We start from the raw sequence: 10,845 nt of genomic DNA, 5'->3' as shown, positions 1-10,845 counted from the left end.
TATATTTAAGAGGTATGGGGAGAGTGGAGAGTGGACAGCCTTGTCGTGTTCCTAATTTCAATGGAATGGCTTTTGAGTTTCTCTCCATTCAGTTTGATGTTAGCTGTCGGCTTGCTGTAAATAGCTTTTATTATATTTAGGTATGATCCTTGTATCCCCAATCTCTTCAACACATTTATCAGAAAGGGATGTTGAATTTTGTCAAATGCTTTTACAGCATCCAATGAAATGATCTTATGTTTTTTTTTTCTTTCAGTTTATTTATATGATGGATTACATTGACAGATTTGCGTATTTTGAACCAGCCCTGCATCTCTGGGATGAAGCCTACTTGATCATAATGGATAATTTTTCTAATGTGTTCTTGGATTCGCTTTGCCAGGATTTTGGTGAGAATTTTTGCATCGACACTCATGAGTGAGATTGGCCTGTAATTCTCTTTCTTGATCGTGTCTTTATGTGGTTTTGGTATCAGGGTAACTGTAGCTTCATAAAAAGAATTTGGCAATAACTCTTCTGTTTCTATATTGTGAAATACATTAAGGAGTATAGGTATTAGCTCTTCTTGGAAGTTCTGGTAGAATTCTGCATTGAAACCATCTGGCCCTGGGCATTTTTTGGTCGGGAGGTTTTTGATAACAGCTTCTAATTCTTCACAACTAACAGGTCTATTTCAATTGTTCACCTGGTCTTGGTTCAACTTTGGTATATGGTACTTATCTAAAAATATGTCCATTTCTTGTACATTTTCCAACTTTGTGGCATATAGGCGTTCGTAGTAAGATCTAATGATTCTCTGAATTTCCTCTGTGTCTGTTGTTATGTCCCCCCTTTCCTTTCTGATCTTATTAATTTGAGTGTTCTCTCTCCGCTGCTTGACTAGTTTGGCTAGGGGTTTGTCAATCTTGTTGATTTTCTCCAAGAACCAACTTTTTGATTCATTGATTCTTTGGATTGTTCTCTGTGTTTCTATTTTGTTGATTTCAGCCCTCAGTTTGATTATTTCCAGTCTTCTACTCCTCCTGGGTGAGTCTGCTTCTTTTTTTCCAGAGCTTTCAGGTGTACTGTTAAGTCTCCAATGTGTGCTTTCTCTGTTTTCTTTAATTGGGCACTTAGTGCTATGAACTTTCCTCTTAGCACTGTTTTCATTGTGTCCCATTGATTTGAGTATGTTGTGTCTTTATTTTCGTTAAATTCAAGGAAGACTTTAATTTCTTTCTTTATTTCTTCCTTGACCCAGGGGTGATTCAGTAGTTGACTGTTCAGCTTCCATGAGTTTGTAGGCTTTCTGGTGTTAGAATTGTTATTGAATTCTAACTTTATTGCATGGTGATCTGATAAGACACAGGCAGTTACTAATATTTTTTGTATCTGTGGAAGTTTGCTTTGTTACCGAGTATGTGGTCAATTTTTGAGAAGGTTCCATGAGCTGCAGAAAAGAAGGTATATTCTTTCCTATTTGGGTGGAATGTTCTATAGATATCTGTTAAGTCCATTTGATTCATTACCTCCAATAATTCTCTTATTTCTCTGTTGGGTTTCTGTCTGATTGACCTGTCCATTGGTTAGAGAGGTGTGTTGAAGTCTCCTACTATTTGTGTGTGAGGTTTGATGACTGCCTTGAGTTCTAAAAGTTTTTCTTTTACATAAGTGGGCGCTTTTATATTAGGGGCATAGATATTCAGGATTGAGACTTCCTCCTGATGAATTGTTCCTGTTATGAGTATAAAATGTTCATCTCCTTCTCTTCTGATTGATTTTAGTTTGAAGTAAATTTTGTTGGAAATTAGAATGGCCACACCCACTTGTTTCTTAGGTCTGTTTGCTTGAAAAACCTTTTCCCAACACTTTACTCTGAGTAGATGTCTGTCTTTGTGATTAAGGTGTGTTTCTTGTAAACAGCAGAATGTTTGATCCTTTTTTCATACCCAATCTCTTAGTCTTTGACTTTTTATAGGTGAGTTGAGTCCATTAATATTACGTGATATTAATGACCAGTGATTGTTGACTCCGATTATTATTATTTTTATTTAATTATTTTTTGTTTAGTAGAGTTTGTGTGTTTCCCTTCTTTGAGTTGTGCTTGTGAAGGGTCCCTAGATGTCTGAGTTATTGTAGGCAGTGTTGGTTATGTTGGCTTCCTTGAGTTGCGATTTTCCTTCTATTACTTTCTGTAAGGCTGGGTTTGTGGCTAGGAATTGTTTAAATTTGTTCTTATCCTGGAATATTTCGTTTTCTCCATTGATAGTGAATGAAAGTTTGGCTGGGTATAGTAGTCTGGGTTTGCATCCATGGTCTCTTAGTTTCTGCAGTACCTCTATCCAGGACCTTCTGGCTTTCATGATTTCCATAGAGAAGTCCGGTGTAAGTCTGATAGGTTTACCTTTATAAGTTCCTTGACCTTTTTTTTTGCAGCTCTTAATATTCTTTCTTTAATCTGTATGTTTTGTGTTTTGATTATTATATGGCGAGGGGATTTTTTTTTTGATCAAGTCTATTCGGTGTTCTGTATGCTTCTTGAACCTTCATAGGAATATTGTTCTTTAGGTTGGGAAAGTTTTCTTCTGTAATTTTGTTGAATATATTTTTTGGGCCTTTGATCTGCAGTTCTTCTTCTTCAATCCCTATTATTCTTAGATTAGGTTTTTTTATTGTGTCCCAGATTTCTTGAATGTTTTATGATGAGAATTTGTTGGATTTGCTGTTTTCTTTGATCAGAGCATTTATTTTCTCTCTGGTATCTTCAGCATCTGAGATTCGTTCTTCCATCTCTTCTATTCTATTGGTTATGCTTGATTCTGTAGTCTCTGTTCATTTACCTAGATTTTCCATATCCAGCCATCTCTTGGTGTGTGTTTTCTTTATTGCCACCATTTCAGTTTTCAATTCTTGAACTGTTTCTATTACCTGTTTGATTGTTTTTTTCTTGGTTTCCCAGTGTATCATTCACAGATTTACTCATCTCTTCAAACTTTTTGTTATACTTCTCATCCATTTCTTTACTCATTTCTTCAAATTTTTTGTTGTGCTTCTCATCCAATTCTTTAAGGGCGCTATTCATATCCTATTTAAGAGACTCTATTGCTTTCACAATGGCATTTTTCCCACTTCTTCTGGATTAAGGTGTTCCAGTCCTTCTATTGTAGGGTCATTGGAGTCTGGTGTTTTCATGTTGTTTTTCAGATTGTTGGAGGAGTTCTTGCCTTGGTGTCTGCCCATCTCTTCCTTCAAATGCTCTCTATTGAATCTTCTGATACCGGGTCAGGTTCTCTTGTTGGTCAGGGATTTCACTGACAGAAGGCCTACCTTTCCTCAGGCAGGCTGTTGAAACACAGGCACTCCCTCCTGCAGCGTTGTGCTCACAGCCCAGGCCCAGCACGCGAGACAGCTGAGCTGAGGAGATCTTATGGCCCCAGAGGGAAGGAAGGAAGAGAGGAAGGTGTACCTGGATGAAAGCTTGGATGGGAGGCGGGAGGACTCCGCAGGGTGGAGCCACCACTGGGGTGACCAGGTAGTCAAGGGGGTCGGGGAAAGTCTGAATTCCTCCTTGCCGGGGCTTCTGCCACGGGCCAGGAGCAAACTCACCCCTCCTCTGATGGATGTCTGCTAGAAGATCATTGCCCCTTGCTGGCCAGGAATGTCCCCAAGAATTTAGTTTATGTGAAGTATGGAATCATAACCCCCAAACTCTCTCACTCACACCTTGCTGACACTACGTCATCATGTCAGTGCTCACAAAGGTTAGAATTATGAAGGATTTCAGAGATTTTAATTAATTATACTTAACCTTGTGGCAACACAAATAGGCAACTGAATTTGAAAAGCATACACACACACACACACACACACACACACACACACACACACACACATTAGATTGCATTAAACAGAGAAGAGGGACACCACAGTTGAAATTAACAGGAAATTTTATACCTTAGAAAATACAGGTATTATTTTGATATACAATTTTATAGAAAATTAAATAGGTACCTCCCTTTACAGGTGAGTGTAAAAGCCTTGAAACATTTAATCTCTTGACAAAAATAGTTTTCAAATTTCCAGTGTAATTCATATATTCCTTTTCTGACCACTAAATCACAGAGTGAATAATAAATTGAAGTATGTTGATGAGTGCTTTCTTTTAAGCTTTTTATTTATTTTGAAAAGCAACCACAGTTCCCCCTCCCTCCTCTCCTCTTTCCTCTCACCTCTGTCCCACCCTACATTCACTCCTCAGAAAGGGTAAGGCCTTTTATGGTAAATCAACAAAGCCTGACACATAAAGTTGAGGTAGGATCAAGCCCCTCACTCCTGCATCACGGTTTAGAAAGACATCCCATCATAGCTAATGGGCTTCAAAGAGCCAGCTTGTGTACCAGGGATAGAGCCTGGTCCCACTACAAGGGACCCGACAAACATACCAAGTCACACAACTATCATGCACATACAGAAGACCTAGTTCAGTCCCATGCAGGCTTCCCAGCTATTGGTACAGAGTCAGTGATTTCCAATAAGCTTGGGGCAGAACTCTCTGTGGGTTTCCCCATCATGATCTTGATTCCCCTTGCTCATATTATCTCTCCTCACTCTCTTCAACTGGACTCCAGGAACTCAGCCCAGTGCTTTGTTGTGAATCTCTGCATCTGCTTACATCAGGTACTGGATAAAAGTTCTATGATGAGAATTAGGGTATTCATCAATCTGATTATAGGAGAAGGCCATTTGGGGCACCCTCTCCATTATTGCTAGCAGTCTTATATGGCATCATCCTTGTAGATTCCTGGGAATTTCCCTAATACCAGGTTTCCACTTAACCACATAATGGTGTCCTCTATCAAGATATCTCTTTCACTGCTCTCAATCTCTCCCTCTCCCAATTTGACCATCTTATTCCCTCATGTTCTCATCTACCATTCTCTCCCCTCTACCATCTAGGTAACACAGACACTGAGAACAATGATTAATAAAATAGAACCTTCTGAAACTGAGAAGCTTCTTTAAGGCAACAGACACTGTCAATAAGACCATTCCTATGGAATGGGAAAAGGCCTATATGAAATCATACCCGATAAAGGTCTGATCTCCAAAATATAAAGAACTCAAGAAACAGGATATCAAAATACCAAATAATCCAATTAAAAAATTGGATACAGATCCAAACAGAGAATTATCGATAGAATTATCTCAAATGGCTTCAACAACATTTAAGGAATTGCTCAACATCCTTATTCTTCAGGGAAATGCAAATCAAAATGACTCTGAGATACCATCTTACACCTATCAGACTGACTAAGATCAAAACACTGATAACAACTTATGGTGGAGAAGATGTGGAGTAAGGGAAACACTCTTCCACTGCTGGTGGGAGTGCAAAGTTGTACAATCACTTCGGATATTCAGTATGGCAGTTTCTCAGAAAATTTGGAATCAATCTACCTTAAAACCCAACATTATCATTCTTGGGTATATACACAAAAGATATTCAATCATACCTGTCAAGGTCCAGCCTTAACGGGTTCATATGTTCACTGGTAAGACCATGTGGATTAGAAATATTAGAACTAAATAAAGACACAATGAAAAGAACAGAAATAGAGAATAGAGTTATAAGGAAAACCCAGTGAATACTGAATTCACCCATATTTATTTTCCATATGCCTTATATATTCCAATCCAAAAAAGGGAAGAAGGCAAAACTTCTTTACCATGATACAAACATGGAACAAAGAAAGTAATTACCTCTTCAATACTTGAAACATCAAGTAACTATATTCTGAGCTAAGTTTTCTCTTGTTTAGGCAGGACGTACAGCAACCATTCCCTACACTGAGCATACTGTAGGTAGTCACACCCTGGGTCAAATCTCCTGTCATAACCTTGAAGGAACAAGAATAGGCCTGATCTTTGGTAAAAGTGAAACAAATTCACTTCTGTGGGTTCCAGCATATTATTCCTTTTCATATTTTTTTATTAAAACCGGTTCTTCTGCTACTGAACAGACAACTGTGCCTGGATTAGGTTACCTTCTTCCGCATTCCAAACTTGCCAATCATAGGTACATACATTCTCTCATTCATGTCCTGTCTTAGATGGCCTGGAGAGAAAGATATCTTACCCATCATTGACTGCTATCTTCTGTTTAAGAGTTAAGGGAGAGTATATAGTTAGATGTCATGAATCTCTGAGCCAACTTTCCATTTAGAGAATCCACAAATAACGAGATAGTCATAAGTCAGCAGATAATATTCTGCAATACACATGGTCCCATGGCCACCAAATCTCTAACTAAAGAGTAGAGGATGGTCAAGATGGAATAGCCTATTTAAAATGGTCTAGGATATCTTGAACAGTTTTTAGATGCATCAAAATCCAAATTGATTTTATTAAATGTACCAAATCGAAGGACTTGTTTGCATCATGTCAAATTTTTCTCAGATAAGCTCTAACATTTTTCTAATCTGCAACATCTTCATAGTGAACAAGGTAGTTGCAAATATTAACAGGTCCATACCATAATTCTAGTACGAACATTAACCATTAACACACAATTTGTCAAATTACAATTCTCTTAACTTCAGTCTAATCAAAAAAAAAAAGAAATTTTTTTTTCTGCGTTGGGTGAGCTATGAGACTTTTTCTCTCCTATGGTTTCATTGTATTGGGACTTCAAATTTTCAAAAATAGGTTTAAGCTGCTACAGTACCATCAGCAAATCTTTTGTCCTATTCCACCACAACAATATGGGATGTTTCATCAGTGCCTCCAATGAGGTTTGTTGTACAAAGAAAGGGGTTTAGTTGCTCACTATGTCTTCAATAGTGTTCAGTTCTTCAATGAGCCTTTTTCTCCAGCGGGAAAGCATCTGAGGCACCTGTTTTTCAGGCTTTCCATATCAATAGCAGACAAATACTATACTGGCCAAAATGAGTGCCGCATCTCAATATTTTTTTGTGGATATATGGCCAAACATTCAATGTTCTTGTGCCTGTTTCAGAGTAAATAGGACTCTCTAAGGTCTGGAAATATTTGTAGCAGTTCTATCATGAAATCAGAAATCACCAAGTATCACAATGATCTCCTTCCCTTCTCAGACTGGAAGATGATGACATCAGAGGTTCAGAAACACAGACTCAGCAATCTCTCAGTCCAACTCCTCTGGGATGGCCTTAGAAGCTATAGTATCATCAGGTATGATACTCCTCTGCTCCACAGAGTGTACCAAATGTTCAGGAAATCACAGAGCTTCATTTTCCTCCTGTGAAAAAGCACAAACATGCACTCTACCCCATATTAAAACATGGTCGAATTATTTCCTTAATTTAGTGCAAGTGTCTTTCCATTTTGCTTTAGTGAAGGTTGCTCTAGTACAAACATACCAAATTTTATCTGTGGCAGATTGTTCACAGGTATGTACATTCATGAAATTGGGTATAAAAAGGTATGATTTAAGGCATTACGTGGTGACTGAGGGTATAATTCCCCTATTTTTATCTTTTGAAGTTGTGTTTTCAAGGAGGCATGGGCACACTCCACAGTTCTTTGTCCTTGTGGGTTATAAAGAATGTTACCTTTATAACCTGTTTTATTCTCAGTGTTACACTAGGAACAAAATTCTGAAATGCTTCACAAATATATTCTGATCAGTTATCTGTTTTCATTACTTTTGAAATTCCCATTTATGAAAACATTTTGAGCAATGAGTTATCACATGCTTAGTGGCTTCTCCAGTCTGTGCAGTGGCCATCAGGAAACCTGATTATGTATTATTTGTCAATACACATATGTAAATTTGTCAAATTCTGCAATATGAGTAACATTCATTTGTCATAAATAATTAGGAATCAGACCTTGAGGACTTACTCCCAGATGAGGTACAGATGAATATTGCTTAAAATCTGTCAAGCAATTTCTCTTATTAAAAACTTTAACCAGTTTGATGATGCAAATCATGTGCTTGCTGAGAGACTATCCAAGAATTATTATATTTAAATAACCAATCAGCCTGTTGCTTAGTATAAGGAACATCGATCACATTAGGGTCCTTACCAAAATGGCACCTAGATTCCATCTGGCTTTTCTGTAGTAAACAAAGTAAGCTCTCTTTCTAATCCAAGTTCCAAATCTCCCTTTAGTTGACAGGCAGCAATTTGTATTCTTACATACTACTAGCTGGGAAGGTCAGTTCTCTAAGGCTGCAGTCTCATTAACTCCTCTCAAATCCTGCATCAATCTCCATTATCCAGATTTTTTTTAAACCCCGAAAATAGAAGAATTCCCACAACCTCTCTTCTGCTAAAAGCTTTGATCCATACAGGCTCATTGGGTTCACAGGCCGTGCTGCCTCTGACCATTCCTAGTCAACTGGCTCCATGCACCCGCCATGACTGTGGGAGACATGGCTCTCCAAACATTCTGTCTCCTGTACTCCTGACTTCCTGGTGGTGACTACCTGTGGATTGTTCTCCGTCTCCTGCCTGGAACTGGAGACCATGAGGCTCAGATTCACCTATGCCTCTTGAGCCTGGCAGAGGACAGGCCCTGCTCTCACAACGCAACTCGGAGGTACCGCTGCAGACCTGGGATGGTACACGAGTGGCCATTATTATGGCGACTCTGAGACCATGGCGTCCACAGGCTTGGTTGGCTGGGAGTTTAGGCGGGTGGAGCCATGCCATTTGTACTACCTCCACTTTTCTTTCCTCGAGCTCCAGAGCAGACAGGTGGGCCCACACTGCTTTTTGCCTGACTACCTCAGAAGCAGTTAGTGCTCTGAGAACATAGTGTCCACAGGTCAGCCTGACGGGAGTGTGAGTGGGGCAGCGTCTTCTCTTCCTCAAATCCTGGAGTAGTCTGAAAATGACAGTGACTGTACTACCAGTTGGAGAGAGGGGGCAGAATATTACACTATCTACAAACTCTGAAAGTCTCTGCATTTGTTTCTGCTCTGCCCCAGTTCTTCTGATTTTCAAAACATACCCAAGTGAATGTATAGGCAGTTGTCTACTCTTTCCTTGTCCCGTATATACAATTATATACAATTTTAGTCCAAATATTCCCTGCCCTCCCACGTTTGTGATTTATTTCCGTGCTTATTTCTCACCTGTACACCTGTGGTGTGATATTCCTCTGTGGCATCCGTCATGTACTCCACCTGTACTAGCTCCATGTCCGGCTCCATCTGTCAGAAGCCCCAAGTTGAGAGGCCATCTGTCATAGTCTCACACTGAAATGACATCAGTCTTGGTCCAGCCCCGGCAGGCTTGATCGTTCCAGGGTAGGGGTGTGTGGATTAGACATGTTAGACAGAATAAAACAAAGATACAAAAGAAGAGAAGAGAGATACAGAATATTGTCATTAGGGCAGCCCAGTGAATATTTAATTTGCCCACGTTTATTTCCCATATGCTTTATAGACACCAATCTAAATTGGGAGAAGCAGGCAAGACTTCCTTACCATGATAAAAATAAGGAACACACAAAGTAATGAACTCCTCAATACCAGAAACATCTAGTAACTATATACTGAGTTAAGTATTTTGATGTTTAGGGAGGACATGCGTTCACCACACACCGTAGGCCAGCAACTTTTCTCACTTCTCATTAGTTATCTTATCATTTCACTGCTCTGCTGATTGTGTCTAAGTCCAACCTCAAGCTCTTGCTTCTTTTGTACTCTGAACTCTCACATCTGGTTACCCAATTGAAATTTACACTTGCAAAATCAATAAGTACTTTGACTTTATGTTACCTTTTCACTTCATTTGTCTTTTGGCCCTCCAAAAGTTTCCTCCTGAAGAATCAGGTCCATAGAGCAACCATCTCTCTACTTCTATTCCTAGCTATTTAGGGTGAATTTTCTGTATATGACACTAATTACACAGGAACTTACATTTGGATTCATTTGTTCCCCCTTGAAAATCCCTTGTAATTTCATCTTTGAACACGAGCTTTGTAGGTGATGTCTAAAAAGAAAATTTAGTCTGCCCATCATCCAGCCCTACTATACCATTCACATTCAGAATTTATGACTCCCCAGGGTTACAGAATTCTGAAAAAATACTCATTGTTGCATATTCAGTGAATTGAAAAAAAAGTAGAAAGGAAACATTTGTGTCAAAGAATATATAAGTGATGACATCTTGAAGAAATTTTTTTCACAACACCTACGGCAGAGAAGAACAGACTAGGTTGGAAAAGCTAGACTGTATGCTGGAAGAAAGAAGAGTGGAGTCAGAGAGAAGCCATGGAGCCACTGCAGACACTGAAACTTTAGCCTGTAAGCCACAGCCATTTGGTGATATATAGATAAATAGAAATGGGATAAATTAATATTTAAGAGTTAGCCAATAAGAAGCTAGAACTAATGGGCCAAACAATGATTTAATTAATACAGTTTCTGTGTGATTATTTCAGGTCTAAGCTTGTCGAGCAGCTGGAAAACAAACAAGTGGACTCCTCCAACTGCGTCTAGCACAGACAGATGTGGTGGCCTTCTTAGACTATGGTCAGTTATAAACCCTAGCTTATCTTTCTTAATCACATTATTTCCATTTGTAGACTATATTTGCTAAAACGTATGGCATTAATTGCAAAAGAACAAGACAAATATAGAATAAAGCATAGTTTCTTTTCCTATCAATGTCCTGTTACTGAGGCAGTCCAACATAGGGAGCAACTTATTAACCTGAGTTGCTACTTGAATTGGGTTACAAACTTCACTTCTGCTAAAAATGTGCTTGGTTTCTCAGGTCCCTCACGCCCACATACTTGCTATATAGACACATACTTTTTGCTGAATAATGCATCCAAATCTACAGACCCTCACCTGATCCTCTCTTTGCACAA

At 38.9% G+C, this 10,845-nt stretch overlaps 1 long non-coding RNA gene across 1 annotated transcript; it reads right to left on the bottom strand.

Annotated features, from left to right (window-relative positions):
* Nucleotides 1-5,628: 5,628 nt before the first annotated feature.
* Nucleotides 5,629-9,264, bottom strand: LOC148118704 (uncharacterized). The gene is made up of 2 exons (XR_015735852.1): nt 9,101-9,264; nt 5,629-7,255 (listed from the first exon to the last, which is right to left on the bottom strand). It is a non-coding gene; the product is annotated as an uncharacterized LOC148118704 (long non-coding RNA).
* Nucleotides 9,265-10,845: the final 1,581 nt, after the last annotated feature.

The sequence above is a fragment of the Myodes glareolus genome, chromosome 21 (assembly GCF_982192425.1).
Source record: "Myodes glareolus chromosome 21, mMyoGla1.1, whole genome shotgun sequence".
NCBI lineage: Eukaryota > Metazoa > Chordata > Mammalia > Rodentia > Cricetidae > Myodes > Myodes glareolus.
The sequence above is the reverse complement of the archived record's forward strand: the minus strand, read 5'-3'. Positions and strand labels throughout refer to the sequence as shown.